We start from the raw sequence: 14,935 nt of genomic DNA, 5'->3' as shown, positions 1-14,935 counted from the left end.
TCAAAGGGAGGGATGAACCTCATGACATCCGTTCCTAAGAAATCCCACCTGCTATTGGCATGCCTGGGCTCTTCCTCACATACCGGCCTCCCAGGCAAGTCTCCAAAGGCATGGGGGGCAGGCAGCTGCAACAGTTTGCTTTCTCTCAATGATCTGGACTAGGAAGACGCTGAGTTGAGGAAGAAGTCATGGCCACTCCCCAAGCTCTGGACCCCCAGATGGCCGTGAGCCCGAAAGGTCATCAAACCACCCCTTTGTAGGAAAAACGTGGTTTTCTTTGGCCCTGGAAATCTGGCCTGGCAGATTTTCTGGAGTCCGTTGCTTCGTCCACACCCACCCACATCATATGGATGCTCCAGTCTGTAAAAATGCAAACCTCCTCGGAAACATGCTTCCCCCTCCAAACTCCGATGACGACCCCTGGCCAGAAAAGCCTGCCACCGTGTGAGTGCCCGGCACAGCGACTCCCCAGCTTGCTGCGTCTGAATAACTTGAATATCAAACCCAGCACAAAGGGAATAACACACAGCAGTTGCTGGAAAAGAAAAAAAAAGCTCACTCCATCCACTTCATTCTCTGCGGCCGACGCAACTGAAAGATTTTTTTTTTTTTTTTTTTTTTGGTGTTTTAATCCACGAAAAACTTCTCATTTAAGCTTGGGGTGCAAAAGGCATCTGAAATGTGAGAGTCCCTGGACCAGCCCCGGGATAGAAAGGAAAGGTTTCAGTGAAATATCAAAGCAACACAGACCTGAAGGGGAGCAGGCTGCCCGATATGGAGGCAGCCAACTGCCAAACTGTCATTTTGCTCGGCGGCTGAACAGAAGGCTCCAGTAATGACAACCACAAAACGCATTTAAAGTCTGAAAAGGTGACTAATGAGCTCATTCATGCTGGCTATAAATTATTCACTACAACACTGATCCCACTCAAGACAAACAGTAAAGTAAACTTTAAACACAGACATCGCCAGCCTCCAAAGGAGAGCAAGTTACGTCTGTTAAAACTTTTCACAATGAGAGGGATACTGGGCTCTCCTTCGTCCATTATCACGTTCATTCTTCTGTTTACTTTTTTTTTTTACTGCCTTTAATCAAGTTTAAGCAGACACAGCTGTTACACATTTATTTCTGTTGAGTTTTTTCTTTCCATTAGTTATTACGAGCAATCATGATGCTCTAAAAATAGCAGCAAATTATATTCTCTAGAAATTGTGGGCTGACCTTAAAATGAAGCCCAGGTCTTCAGAAAGAATATTCACATGCACATGTTGGATGAGTGACGGCTCTGCACGGCTCTGCACAAAGGCGAGACAAAAGTGCAGACTATCTCCCACTCCTGGAGAGCTTTTCAGTTTGCTTCCAAATTTCCCTTTGGCTCTGGTGGAAGGGGGGTTGCTTCAAAACCTTACAGCACAGAACCTGCTTCCAGTGGTCACGTTTGGGTGGAGATTTCCATGAAAACCCATCATCTTCACAGAGTAAGAGTTCTCATTTAGACTTCTCGTTACAGAGAAACCCGGCAACAGGTTTGTTTGAAAACCCACCATGTTGCTGCAGACTCCTCTGTTGAGCTTCCTGTTTAATATTAAATACAGAATTTTAGCTCTTCTGTTTTTCTAGACTGTGCTATATTTGCTACTACTACCACTACGGAAAGCATTATGACTGTGGAGACGTTGTCACATGTTTCTTGAACCTTTTTTGTTTTTTAATCTTAGGGTCTATTTCCAAGACGCAGAGTTAAGAGGTTCAAACCTGCCCTAGTCAACTTTTTAAAAATAGTCCCCAAATAAGTACTTACATTAGCTCTTGGTCAGATCGCTGAACATTCTGTATTTTTAAACTGCTTTGAATGCTTTGAAAAGGAGCCACAGAAAAGCCACAGAAAACACTCATATTCAAATCCCGCCAGATGGAGGTTCTGACTAACCAAAAGTGAAAGCAGAAAGGTCGGAGGCTGAGATGTACCCTGGGCACACCTCAAGATTACAGGAAAAAGTGAATGGTTTGGGGCCTGGGGAATCTTGCATAACGTATGAGAAATAACGCCTATAAGGCAAAGGGAGACCGGGGCCTTTGACTTCAACCCCAGACCAAACCGAGCTCCGCGTCCATTTAAGGAAAATCTTTCACATTGTTTTCAGTTTCTTGCACAAGAACTAAAGGCTTGTCCAGCCATTTCTGTTGTCTGAAATGCAATGCGATTTTTCTTGTAAGTAGAGAAAGGAGTCTTGCAATATTTATAGCAAAGTTCTTTGCCACCTACCGACGCAATCTGGTTGGTCTTCACGTGTTCGGCATGTTTTTGCTTAGAAGCCATTCTTTTGGTCCTCTGTGCAAGAGTTCTTGCAGTTTTGTTTTGGTTTTTGTTTTTTGTTTGTTGGTTGGTTTTTTTAATCAAACAATGTGTAAAAACCCAATTCCAACCAAAGAAATGGAAAAGCCCGACGTGGCATTCCATTGAACACTCAGCTGCCCTCCAGCCCTCCACTAACTCAATTCCTGTCATCTCTCTGTAGAAAGGTGTGGGCAAAATACTGCTTTCAAATCCAGCCACACGTGGGTCCTTCCCTGGTAACGTGTCTGACACACAGAGATCGCCTCTCCCTTCGTTGGTGGGAAACCCGGCTGGTCCGCCATGCTCTTAGCACCATGGCCCTCCTCTAGTTTCCTGGGGAGGACCGAAGGTAATGTGAACTCTGCCTGGGGATCTTCAAGGCTCCTGCACAACAACAGCCAAAACAGTGAACACCAAGTACCCAGCTGGTGCAATCCAAGGAATTATAAGACGTGCATAACAACACCACGCTCCCAGGTGCTTCCAACTCTCCAGGAGCTTTGCCTGCGTGATTTCTTTCTTCCTTCCGCCACCTTTATGAGACAGGTACCGTCACCCTCTTACAGATGAGGATGCTGAGCTTACAGAAACGAAGGCCATTTGCCGGCGACGCTTGCAGAGCGGGACCGAAAAGGTATGACCCCATGAGTTTCGGGCCCGCAGATCCCACCCTCATAGCCGCTGCATTCTCTAACCTGTTTACACCACCCATACCTAATTCCCAAGATCGCAGAAATGCAGCGTTACGCGCATGGTCTATACCCTGGGCTGCTTTGTCGGAGAATTTGGGGGATCGTTTGATTTGGGTTTTTCGCGCAGCATTTTTCAAACGGGCCACGGACCATGACACTCCTTCTTGTCTTCCCAGGCCCAGCTCCTGATGCTCCCAGAGAACATGGCCACCACTCACTGAACAGACAAACATATCTACAAACTACCCAGGGCGATGGTCATACACCAGCACTGAAGCACAACGGTTGCGAAAACAACAGCAACCAATAACTCGTGACGGTGACAACTCCAGGGGCCAGGCCTGAAACTCCAAGTCTATCCCCATGTCCCACTTGGACGGACCCTCAGAAGGCACAAGCACTCTGAAGGTGTCCGTTATGCAACTCATAGATCAATCTACTCTCTCTCTCTCCACGCCGCTCCCTCCCCCTCCCCCAATCCAACAAATGAACCTTTTCTCAATAGCCCACAGCCATCAAGGTCAAGATCTGACAGTGTCACCTCGAGCCAATGCTGCAGAGCACCGACATTTCACTAGAAACCATTTCTGAACTCTCTCTTTTGCACTTTGCCCACTAAGTGAGGTAGTTACTGCCTGCCAGTTTAGAAACACCACTGCCCAGCCCACCAGAACTGTCTTCCAAAATCTCAGTTACAGAGGATTAGATCAAGGCACAGATCAACCTCAGGCAACTCTATAAACACATTCAAGAATCAGCAAGCCACAATGAACATATACTGACTGCACTACCCATCAGACTAACTTTTCCCCATGGATCCTGGACAGAAGGGTAACCCCCCCCCCCAATCGAGGCAGCCCCTGTGCCCCCACAGGTGCTCCAGAATCTTCACAAAGCCCCACGCACTGGAGATGGGGGCCAGACCACCTCTCCGGCACCCAAGCCGGAGATCTTCACATCCATGGCATTCCCACAGAGATTTGGGTACCAAGGCCGAGGAGTTCATTCCGTCATAAACCGGCCCCGTATGCTTCCTTGCAAGCTTTCCCAGTGCCACGACTGGAATCTTGTCTCAAGACTAGCCAAAGGCTCTGTAAAAAGTGGATGAAGCAGAAAGCTGAGGTCTGTGGTTGCGATCCCAAGAAACCCTCGGCTATCCACAGGGATCTGATCCCACTGCCATTGGGAGTCTCCCTGGCTTCTGCCAACACCAGCTCCCTCTGGATCCAAATTCAATGTCTCTCAGCTTCCTTGTGATACCAGCATCAGAGCAAACCATTACCAGTGATTATGGTAAGAAAAAGAGGCCCCACACAGACCTCCCCAGCTCTCCTGTGAATGAACAACCAAGGTGGGTTTTCTGCGCAAAAGCTACGCTTACCAAGTCAGGACTGGTTTTTTCGGCCATTTTCTAGGGCTCCTCCCTCCCATCCTCCATGGCTCATTTTCTAGATCAAGATCGACAACTCATGAGTAGGAAGAAAGTCACTAAGGCTGACTGCCCCGAATTATCATTTAATCTCAACAGAACTATTTATTTACTAATTGCATTCTTGGCCTGACAGCACTGGCCAGAAAAAGATTTGTTTATTCATTACAAAAACCAATTAATGTAAAGAGGAAATAAAATCTTAAAGGTTACCCTTGGGAAGGACTTTACCAACAGTGTCGGATGAGCCCCTCGTTGAAGGAGGCAAATGAAGCCCCAAGAAGCGAAGTGACTTAGGGCCACATGTCAGAATGCACACTGGTAGTTTCCATGCCAGTGTTCAACAGGGTCCCAAACTTTCAGTCCTGTGGTGTGTGTGGACTGACCCCACTGTCGGCTCCAGAGGTGATGGGTGGGCATTAGAGAACAGGAAGGCCCCGCTCGGACCCAGTGCACAGGCCAACACTCTGGCGTTCAGACACTGGAAGTGGCCCTTCTGTCATTTGCAGCCCCAGCAGATACCCACACAGAGTTAGAGGCAACTCAGATTTCCCTGTGCGCAGATAGCTCCCCTCCAGGAGAGCCTTTAACGTTACAAAACAGATAAAACCGTATTTTGACAAATTTTTGTGGCTGGACCTGATAAGGATCAAAAGATTTGGGGGAAACGTAGGAAATTAAACATTATCACTGAGCTCTTTAAAAAGCATGGTTTAGGGGCGCCTGGGTGGCGCAGTCGGTTGAGCGTCCGACTTCAGCCAGGTCACGATCTCACGGTCCGTGAGTTCGAGCCCCATGTCAGGCTCTGGGCTGATGGCTCGGAGCCTGGAGCCTGTTTCCGATTCTGTGTCTCCCTCTCTCTCTGCCCCTCCCCCGTTCATGCTCTGTCTCTCTCTGTCCCAAAAATAAATAAACGTTGAAAAAAAAAATGTTTTATAAAAAGCATGGTTTAATGGGTAACTGTGGCCGTATTAACAGAATGTTACTGCTGAATGAAGAAGTCACGAACGGAGAAAACTGTAGAGAATTCGTTGCTAATGAGGGAGGGCAGTTCTAGTTATAACTTGAGACAAAACCTGACTCCCACTTAGGTCTCGGACTCGGACCCAAAGCTGGGCCCATTCCCAACTCCCGGGGGACAATGTCCCAATTTTCGGTCTCCGAGTGTCCGGCTCCAAATCGGAGCCAATGGAGGGGCAATGCCAGTCTCGATGGCTACGTTTATTGAGTAGCTACTAGATGAAGATACTGAGCTGCATCCTATCTGCTTTGTGTCATCAAATGCCCCCAACAATCAACAGGAGAGAGGCTGATCAGAGTAGACAGTTAGCAAACGATACTGAAGGAGAGATCGTTGCAAACACTGAACTCGTGCAAGATTGTATTTCTTGTCAATGAGAACACGTTCTTTAGAAATCCTAAAACTAAAAAATTGAAAAGATGAATGTCAAATATAATAATCCAATGGGCTCTGACTGACATGTTTTGAGGAGAAGGATTTATCCACAGACACTGAGGCTTAAAGCATTAGCACCCCTCGCTCACACAGCTACTCCCACGGCCGGGAGGGACCCCAGAAAACGGTGAATGAACACCTTCTTGATTTAAGCTTAATCACTGCACAAAAACACTTAAATGTCCCGAAACCTTATGGCTCCGGTATGAAAGAAACCTGAGAGAGGTTCCCCCACATTTGACTGCAATCCTAAAACTCTACATGGCATTACCAATAACCACTTGCGAAGCAAACAAGCTTTTCTTCCTAATCCATCAAGAATAGAAAACAGGTCCCAACCAACCATGCTAGAGAAGTGCGTGTACTACCTTGCTATTCTCTTGAGGGAAAATGGCATTCCAAAATCACCGTCCTCTGAGGAAGTGATCAAGGAGTCCACAGCCCCCAAAAATGTACAAAAGAAGTCACGCAAACCAACACGAGACAGCTGATTACTAACAATGCTGTGCTATTTTTCGGATTTGTGATGTTCGGGACGTCAGTGTTGGGTGTTTTCTTTAAGATTTTAGTTTTAAGTAACCTCTACACCCAACGTGGGGCTCGGACTTACAACCCCGAGATCAAGAGTCACACGCTCTACCGACTGAGCCAGGCACGCGCCCCTGGGATGTCAGCTTTTTAAACACGTACTTTTCTAATGTCTTCTTTCATCATTTGAAATACGTGCTCATTCTTAAACCTGGTTTTATATTTGTAATTTTACATTTTTGTCTCAAAGAGGGCTCCCAAGTTGAAGGGATGGCAGGCCACGCAGAACCTGCATCTGCCCCACACACATGCCTGCTGGGAGCCGGTCACAGCTTTTCGCAGACCCTCGCCCGGCAGCTAGTGGCTCTTTGAGGCAGGTGCTGTTGCCCCCATTTTACAGGTGAGGGATCGGGGCCTCAAGCAGGTGAAAATGACTACCAAAAGTCACCGGCAGAAAAGTGGCAGACTTAACCCGGCAGTCTGATCCAAAGGGCGCCTAGGCAGGTGCCATCCTGTCCCTGCCGGTTCTGCTCCTTCTTGGCCTGCCCACTCCCGCTGAGACAAGAAAGGGCCACCCTTCTGTGACATGGGTGTGCCTTCCTGGCCTCTGGCTGCAGGAGCTCTCCAGTGCGGCTCGGGAAGAAGGGGCTATCCCACACCCAGCGGGCGGACAGAGCCCTATTTCGGTTCCCTGCAGAGCTGAGGGTTTAATCCTTGTCGATGGGCAGGAGCGGGGCTCTGCGGTGGGTCACCTTGGGGCCACAACCTCTTGGTCAGTGACCAGCCATGTCCTTTGACGGTGTCTGTCTATGGTTCAGGTGATGCTGATGAGGCTGCAGCCAGGCAGGTACGGGGACAGTGGGTCCACGTGTCCGAGCCTCGGTGAGGGCGGGAGGCTGACTGCTTTAGGGAGGGACCCAAGGAGAGAGGACGGAGCGCTGGTCTGACGGCAGGAAAGGGAGCCCTGAACTGAGGGCGGAAGTATAGCTGTGGTCTCAGCTCCCCTTCCTCCCCAACCTGGCTCCTCCTCAAGGTCCCACCCCAGCCACCGGCCCCCTCTTCCCTCTCCGTTCAGAACAACTGCATCATCTGCATGATGCTCAGGGTCTGATGAACTTCCCTGCTGACTCAGTTTTGGGTCTGAAGGACCTGGTGCCCCCTGTGAGGCCCTGAACCCTCCACATCAGTCCTCCCTGTGCTCAGGACAGGACCTGCTGGGTTTTGGTACCATTTTATGTGAAAGAAAGAAAGAAAGAAAGAAAGAAAGAAAGAAAGAAAGAAAGAAAGAAAGAAAGAAAGAAAGGAAGGAAGGAAGGAAGGAAGAAAGGAAAGAAAGAAAGAAAGAAAGAAAGAAAGAAAGAAAGAAAGAAAGAAAGAAAGAAAAAAAGACGAAACTGAGAGCCCATTTTATGTGAAAGAAAGAAAGAAAGAAAGAAAGAAAGAAAGAAAGAAAGAAAGAAAGAAAAAAAGACGAAACTGAGAGCCCCTGGCTGGCTCAGTCGGTGGAGCATGTGACTCTTGATCTCGAGGTCGTGTGTTCAAGCCCCACACTGGGCATAGAGATTACTTTATTTGTTTTCATTCATTCATTCATTCATTCATTCATTTATTTTGAGAGAGAGAGAGAGAGCATAAGCAGGGGAGGGGCGGAGCGAAACAGAGAGAGAGAATCCCAGGCAGGCTTTGTGCTAGCAGTGTGGAGCCCCGATGGTTCAGGGTGCAATCCCAGGAACCATGAGATCATGACCTGAGCCGACATCAAGAGTCCGAGCCTGAACGCGCTGAGCCACCCAGGTGCCCCGTAGCGATTACCTTTTCAAAAAAGATGTAGCCGCATGGCAGTGTGTACTTTACCCTCTTGGAGCAGTGAGGAACCCAGGGAAGCAGCAGAAGCCAAGATCTTGGATTTTCCCATTAAAATAGTGTTACTGGTCATTATGTACCCCCCCCCAGGGTCACCACTCTACTCCCCCCACCAGCTTGAGGGTCTATATATGCAAAGTCCCAGAGAGAGAGAGCGAGAGAGATGCCCACTTCCCAATCACAGATGGGCTGTGCTAACAAATCTAGAGAACTAAAGTGTCCTGAGAGGGAGGGAGGGGCAGAGGCGGGCAGAGCACTGGAGGCCCCTCCACCTTCCTCACAGGTGAGGCCTCTCCCAAGACCCACCCTGCACACGGAGGCGGGGAGGGGCAGCGTTAGCCGCCCCCCCCCCCCCCCCCCCCCCCCCCCCGCCACAGTTGGTGTCTCAGCAACAATGGAGGCTAGATACCCAGGGGGCTGTGACCAGCTGATTTTTCTGATGGCGCTCAACATTCAAGTCGTCCAACCTTCCCTTCCAAAATCCCAAGCTCATCAAACCCCTTCCAGGCAGTAATATTTCTCACTGCAAATTAAAATACACGAGCCTTCTGATTTGCTACACCTGTCCCGTGAGCTCAGTTAACAGGTGCACCTTGGGAACCACATGTGCTCCTCCGGGCTAAGGGCAGTTCATGGAGGTGACATGACACAGGGGCTCGCCTTCACCTCACCCAATAGTGCTGTCAGCCAGAATGACCCCCGGGGACACGGCTACCTTCTGAGCAAGCTACACAGGCAGAGTCCGCGCCCAGCAGATGGCAAGTGTTGGAAATCTTGGTCGAGGGAGGGATGGAATGAGGGACTGCTCAGTCTGCCCTGGGAAGGGATGGAGCCATCAGAAGGGACACACTTGAACTTCTCTGACTGCCATAACATCCATTTAAAAGATGAGAGGCAGTGCTCCCTTTGGCAGCCTACATATAAAATTGGGACAATACAGAGATGATTAGCAAGGTCCTTGTGCAAGGCTGACACACAAATTTGTGAAGCGTTCCAGATTTTTATGTTAACTAACTGGAAGTAAAATTAAAACTAACCAGCTAAGTAAATAAATAAAAGACGAGAGCCAGACGGCAGGGTGGGTGAGCACACAGGCCATTTGCAGCCTTTGCCAAGCCATGAGGACTTAGGCAAGTCATTTCACCTCTTAGTGCCTTACTGTCCTCACCTGCAAAATGGGGATGTAATAGGGCCAGCCTGGGAGGGTGGGCAGGGAGGAGGGTTAAATAAACTGACATATGTAAATACCCACAGGTATGCATAGCTCAGGCTGAATGCCATGCAAGTATTTACTACTATTACGTAGAAAAGAAAAGAAAGAGAATTAGAACAAGAGTTAAGAACCAACTTAAAGAATTATTTGCTCATTATTTACATTAACTGCCTGAGACCAGCCTGCTATCTCCTAAGCATAAATTTTAAACCTTTCCTCCACTTCTTTCTCTGCAGTTTAAGCTCTCAGGAAGCCACTGAAATTTTTCCACACTTGCAGTGAACACAGCAAAATGCACCCAGGTGTGGAATCACTATGTTGTATGCTTGAAACGAAGGTAACATTATGTGTCAACTATAGTTCAATTTAGAAAATTTATTTGTTAGTGTTTTTATTTATTTTTGACACAGAGACGGAGCATGAGCAGGGGAGGGGCAGAGAGAGAGGGAGACACAGAATCCGAAGCAGGCTCCAGGCTCCAAGCAGGCTCCAGCACGGAGCCCGGTGTGGGGCTTGAACTCATGGAGTGTGAGATCGTGACCTGAGCTACAGTCGGACGCTCAACTGACTGAGCCACCCAGGTGCCCACAATTTGGAAAATTTTTAAAAAAGAAACCATTGAGGGGCTCCCGGGTGTCTCAGTTGGTTAACCTCGGTTGGTGGGTTGGAGCCTCACATCCGGCTCTGTGCTGACAGCTCAGAGCCTGGAGCCTGCTTCTGATTCTGGGTCTCCCTCTGTCTCTCTGCCCCTCCCCCACTCACACTCTGCCTCTCTCTTTCTCTCTCTCTCAAAAATAAATAAACATCTAAAAAAATTTTTACTAAAAAAAAAAAAAAGAAAGAAACCATTGAAATTGTTTCCTGGAATTTATTAGGAGTTCCTGATAGTTGCCACAACTCCTTGAAGACCGTGGAAAAACTTTTGTGTTCTTAGTCCCAGATCTCACGCTGGTTCTATTTTTAAAAAGGGGGGGGGGTCGATAGTTCTCCCCCTCAGAACATCAGAACTAGAACAAGCTTGCCGACCTTAATGATAAAGCCCTAAAATTCCAGCACTGTTTGTAGGGCGCTGCCTTGAGTATGTGGGTGCCCTTAGGAGGGAGCCATGGAGGTGGACTGAACACTTGAACGGTTAGTTTTTAAACCTGTTTTTCCCAAGGCGACCAGGGAACTCATTGTAATACATCTGTCATAATTAAGACATCACTTGGGGTCCCAGATGTGAGAAATGGGACAGCCTGTGGATTATCGGTGTAAACTTTGGGCATAATGGAACATTCTGGTGGTGTGGGGAGATGATGCAACTCTACAGTGGAGAACACCCCCAGGCTGGTTAGTTCAGGGGGCTAAGTGCCCCAAATGCTGAGAGTCTCCTCAGTATGCTCCCCTTAGATCAACCCCCACGTTCATGGAATGATCCCGTCTACTGCTCATGAGGCAACGGTCTATTGCTTGAACATCCACAACTTCCCAATTTATCCTAACCAGCCAGCCTTCCCAGCCGAGGACATAATCCACACATTGGCCTATACACGATGGCGGGGCCTGCTCAGGATCCTAAACTTGACTTTTCAGCCCAACGTGAGGAACCCAGAGAGGGGAACCTTCTATAGCGAACCTTCTATAGCAGGGGGCCGGCCACCTACAGCCTGCAGACCAAATCCAGTCCACGGTCTCTTTTTTTCAACTAAAATTTTTTTGGAACACAGCCACACCCGTTAGGTTATGCACTGCCTACGGCTGCTTTCCCACTACAGGGGCAGAGTTGAACAGTTGCAACAGAAAACCACACGGCCTGCACAGCCTAAAATGTTTACTATCTGGCCCTTTGGAGAAAAAAAAAAAAAAAAAGAGGGGATGACAAAAGCCATCAGAATATTTACAGAAGTTCCTGACGGCCTATGAGTCATGGTTTAGAAGGAACAGCGGCCTACTCAATTAGCAGAAGGAAATGTGGGTTCAAGGCTCCACCAACAGACTGGGCTTTGTGAGGTCATGCAAATATTTTCCCCTCCCCCCCCCCACCTTCCATTTCATTCATAGAATAGGATTAGTCATGGGTGGCAAATGCATGACAAATAATAAGCGAACGCCCCCAACATACGCATCTTGAACACAGGACAGGAAGAATTACTATTTGTGATCTGAAGGGTAAGAGGTCCTCTCTGGGTATTGTAGTATTTTGTAGCTGGGACAGGAGGCTCTCCCAGTTAGCCAGCAGCACAGGACATGTTTTCATTGGGTACTTATGGAGCGCGGTGACCTGAGGCACTGAGCTGGTCCAGCCCTGCAGGGTGATTCCAACCGCAGACAGTTTGTGATAAGGGTGATTCAGGTCGCCCCAGGCTGGGAGAGTCAAGGAATGCTTACTCAGTTTTTAATCTTTTTTTTTTCTTTAAGTTTATTTATTTGAGATACTGTGAGCCAGGGAGGGGCAGGGGGGGGGGGGGGGGGGCAGTGGATCCGAAGCGGGCTCCGCACTGTCAGTGCAGAGCCCGACGCGGGGCTCAAACTCATGAACCGTGAGATGGTGACCTGAGCCGAAATCGAGTCAGATGCTTAATGGACTGAGTCACCCAGGTGCCCCTACTCATTTTTTTTAAAAAACATCAAGATGTGCATAGTGCCTGAGAGCTAGGGTAGGACTTCAGAAAAAGGAAAAGGGAAGGGAGAACTTCCTTTGTTCTTTCCTTCCCTGAGCAGTAAAGCAAATACCGGGTATGTTCAGAGGACCATGGGAGAGACTGGTTCGTCTGGGCAAGAGGATGGTTCATGGGAATTACTGGGAAGATGGCTGGAAAGGTAAAGTTGAAGACAGATTAAGAAGGAACCGGAGAGCTATCTATCCCTCCCTCCCTCCCTCCCTCTCTCTCTCTCTCTCTCTCAAAATTAATAAATAAACTTAAAGAAAAAGAACCCGAGTTCAAAACCCACAAGTTTGTATTTTTTCCTAGACAAGCGGGAACCACTGAATGTTCTAGGGAAAATAGGAGATGATATCATGAATGTGGTATTTTAGAAACATTAATCTGGCCATGATATATAAAATGAATCAGAAGAATCTGAACTACAGAGGAACTGAAATTGAAACACAGGAAACAGTATGTATCATATTGATGGAAACATTGTTTCGATGGGGAAAAGAAACAACTCTTTCTCTTCGTTTTAACTTACGGTTTCCAATCTATGTGTCCCTGGTATCGCCTATATGTCTCATCATTGTTTTTCATACCTACTAAGTAAGCAAAGCTGGAACGAGAGAGGAAAACATTTCAAGAAAAACAGTTCAACCACAAAGGTCAGGTCTCCGTATAAGGTATCAGCCTTTTGTGAGATGTATGTGTATCAGGTATAGTAGTTGGCCTTTAATTTCAAATCCCAAGCAGAGGGAAAGATTTTTATAGTTAACATAAGGAGGGTTATATTTTCTCTCTCTCGTGTGTGTGTGGATGTGAGAGAGAGAGAAAGAGAGAGAGAGAGAAACCCCAATTTCCTCACTTATAACCCCCAGGAAAGGCAGCTAAGGGTAGCCTTCCCTGCATCTGGTTTCATTAGAAATAACTGTGCCCATTCTAAGCGTCTGCGGTCCTCAAACTTGCCAGCATTCTGCCCCTGGATGGGCTGCTGTCCCCTCACACGCTGCCCGGGCCTCAGACATCTGTGTGCACGGTGACAGTACAGCTGGAGTGGGAGACAGAACGGAGCAGAGGTTGGAGATGCTGCTTCACAGCAGACGGGGGCGGGGGGGGGTGGGGTTCTGAATTACAGTCTTTTCTACCCGGGAGACCTGCTCAGGTTACCTGCTTTCTGAGCTGAAGGTTCCCACCTGTAAACCAGGGGTGATGAGGGGGCGCCTGGGTGGCCCAGTCAGTCAAGCGTCTGACTCTTGATTTCAGCTCAGGTCATGATCCCGGGGTCATGGGATCGAGACCCTGCACTGGGCTCTACACTGAGCATGCAGCCTGCTTAAGATTCTCTCTCTCTCTCTCTCTCTCTCTCTCTCTCTCTCTCTCTACCTCTCTCCCTCACTTCTCTCTCTCTCAAGTATTAATTAATTAACTAATTAAAAGGGAAAGAAATGGGGGTGATGAGTACCCACCTCGGGAGCCTCAACTAGGAAAACTCCCGCAAAATGCTTTGAACACCATGACCGGGACCGGATAAGTCAGGCTGCCGTCCTTTGCTTTTTGGGGTGCAGTGACATGTGGCTAAGATAATCCAACTCAATCGCAGCTTTTTTTTATTTGCTAGGTGACAGGCACTTCCTTAATTTGATTACCATATGCCTAATACACAGACTCTTTTCCCCCTCGGAGTACATCACCAGATTCCTAGAGGACCAGAGCTCTGGAGACTGAAAGTGCCCAGGGACTGGGCGTCAGCAGCCTAGCTACAGTGCTGCCTTCTGCGAAAGTTCCCAGCAGGCCCACCCAGCGGCACAAGCCCCCAGTGTCCTCAGAAGAGACAAGAGCCTGGGATCTGCAACCTTGAGTGGGAGACCTCAGAGGCCCCTCCCCCCAAGCTGTTGAAGACATTTCTTTGACTCACTCAAGAGCTAGAAGCCAGTCTGCTCACTTCTTTTTCTCCACCCTCAAAGTCACATTAAAAAAAAAAAATTAAATCATAATGGTCACTGTGGAAAACTTGGAAACTAGAAATTAAAAGGCGGGGGGGGGGGGGGGAGATATGCATGGATATGACCCCATGGCCCAAAGCTTCTTTCTACACCTCTGTTAATTCAGACTGTCTTCCAGGTTTTTCTATTCATACAACAAAAGTGAGATCACACTGTAAATACACTTGGTGCCCCGCATTTTTTTCCTTTTACCCCTTCACAGGGTATGAAATCTGTTTCTACGATAAAACTTTGAGCTTCGGGTGGGCTGAAACCTCATCAGCCTCGACGTCGCCCCTTCTGTGTGCCTGGCACATAGTAGGTCCTTAATAAACAATGCGGAAAGGGGCGCCTGGGTGGCTCAGTCGGTTGAGCGTCCGACTTCGGCTCAGGTCACGATCTCACGGTTTGTGGGTTTGAGCCCCGCGTCGGGCTCTGTGCTGACAGCTCGGAGCCTGGAGCCTGCTTCGGATTCTGTGTCTCCTCCTCTCTCTGCCCCTCCCCTGCTCACACGCTGTCTCTCTCTCAAAAATAAAGATTAAAAACAAAAAATTTTTTTAAATGCGGAAAGAGTGGATGCCTGCACGGCCTTATGTAGAAGAACCAATGGCTCAGCCACTCTCATTCTGTTGGAAACGCACGTCACCTCCAGTGTTCTGCCCCTGTGCCCCATATCAGATGCGTAGCCTCTTTCATACATGGTGCGTGTGGCTCTACGTCCCTATGGCGAATTCCCAAAAGTGTAATCGTGGGGTCAGAGTACTCACATTGTACGGCCTTGGATCCCTACTGCCAAATGG

The 14,935-nt window shown here is 48.3% G+C and overlaps 1 protein-coding gene and 1 non-coding gene across 3 annotated transcripts in view; one reads left to right on the top strand and one right to left on the bottom strand.

Annotated features, from left to right (window-relative positions):
- FOXN3 (forkhead box N3) overlaps positions 1–14,935 on the bottom strand; it is a 301,023-nt gene that overhangs the window by 243,893 nt on the left and 42,195 nt on the right. The window contains exon 1 of one of the 2 annotated variants that reach the window (XM_086709046.1): positions 1,803–1,924. The exons of the other annotated variant lie outside the window; for it this stretch is intronic. The gene's annotated coding sequence lies outside the window, so the exon portion shown is untranslated. Of the gene's footprint in view, positions 1–1,802; positions 1,925–14,935 lie in introns of those variants that run through there. 2 annotated transcript variants of the gene reach the window in all.
- Positions 9,207–9,310, top strand: LOC112856549 (U6 spliceosomal RNA). The gene has a single exon (XR_003223122.1). It is a non-coding gene; the product is annotated as a U6 spliceosomal RNA (small nuclear RNA).

This window comes from Puma concolor, chromosome B3 (genome assembly GCF_028749965.1).
Source record: "Puma concolor isolate L17-30 chromosome B3, mPumCon1.1.hap2, whole genome shotgun sequence".
In the NCBI taxonomy this organism is placed as follows: domain Eukaryota; kingdom Metazoa; phylum Chordata; class Mammalia; order Carnivora; family Felidae; genus Puma; species Puma concolor.
Note: the sequence above shows the minus strand (reverse complement) of the source record. Positions and strands in the feature narration are given on the sequence as shown.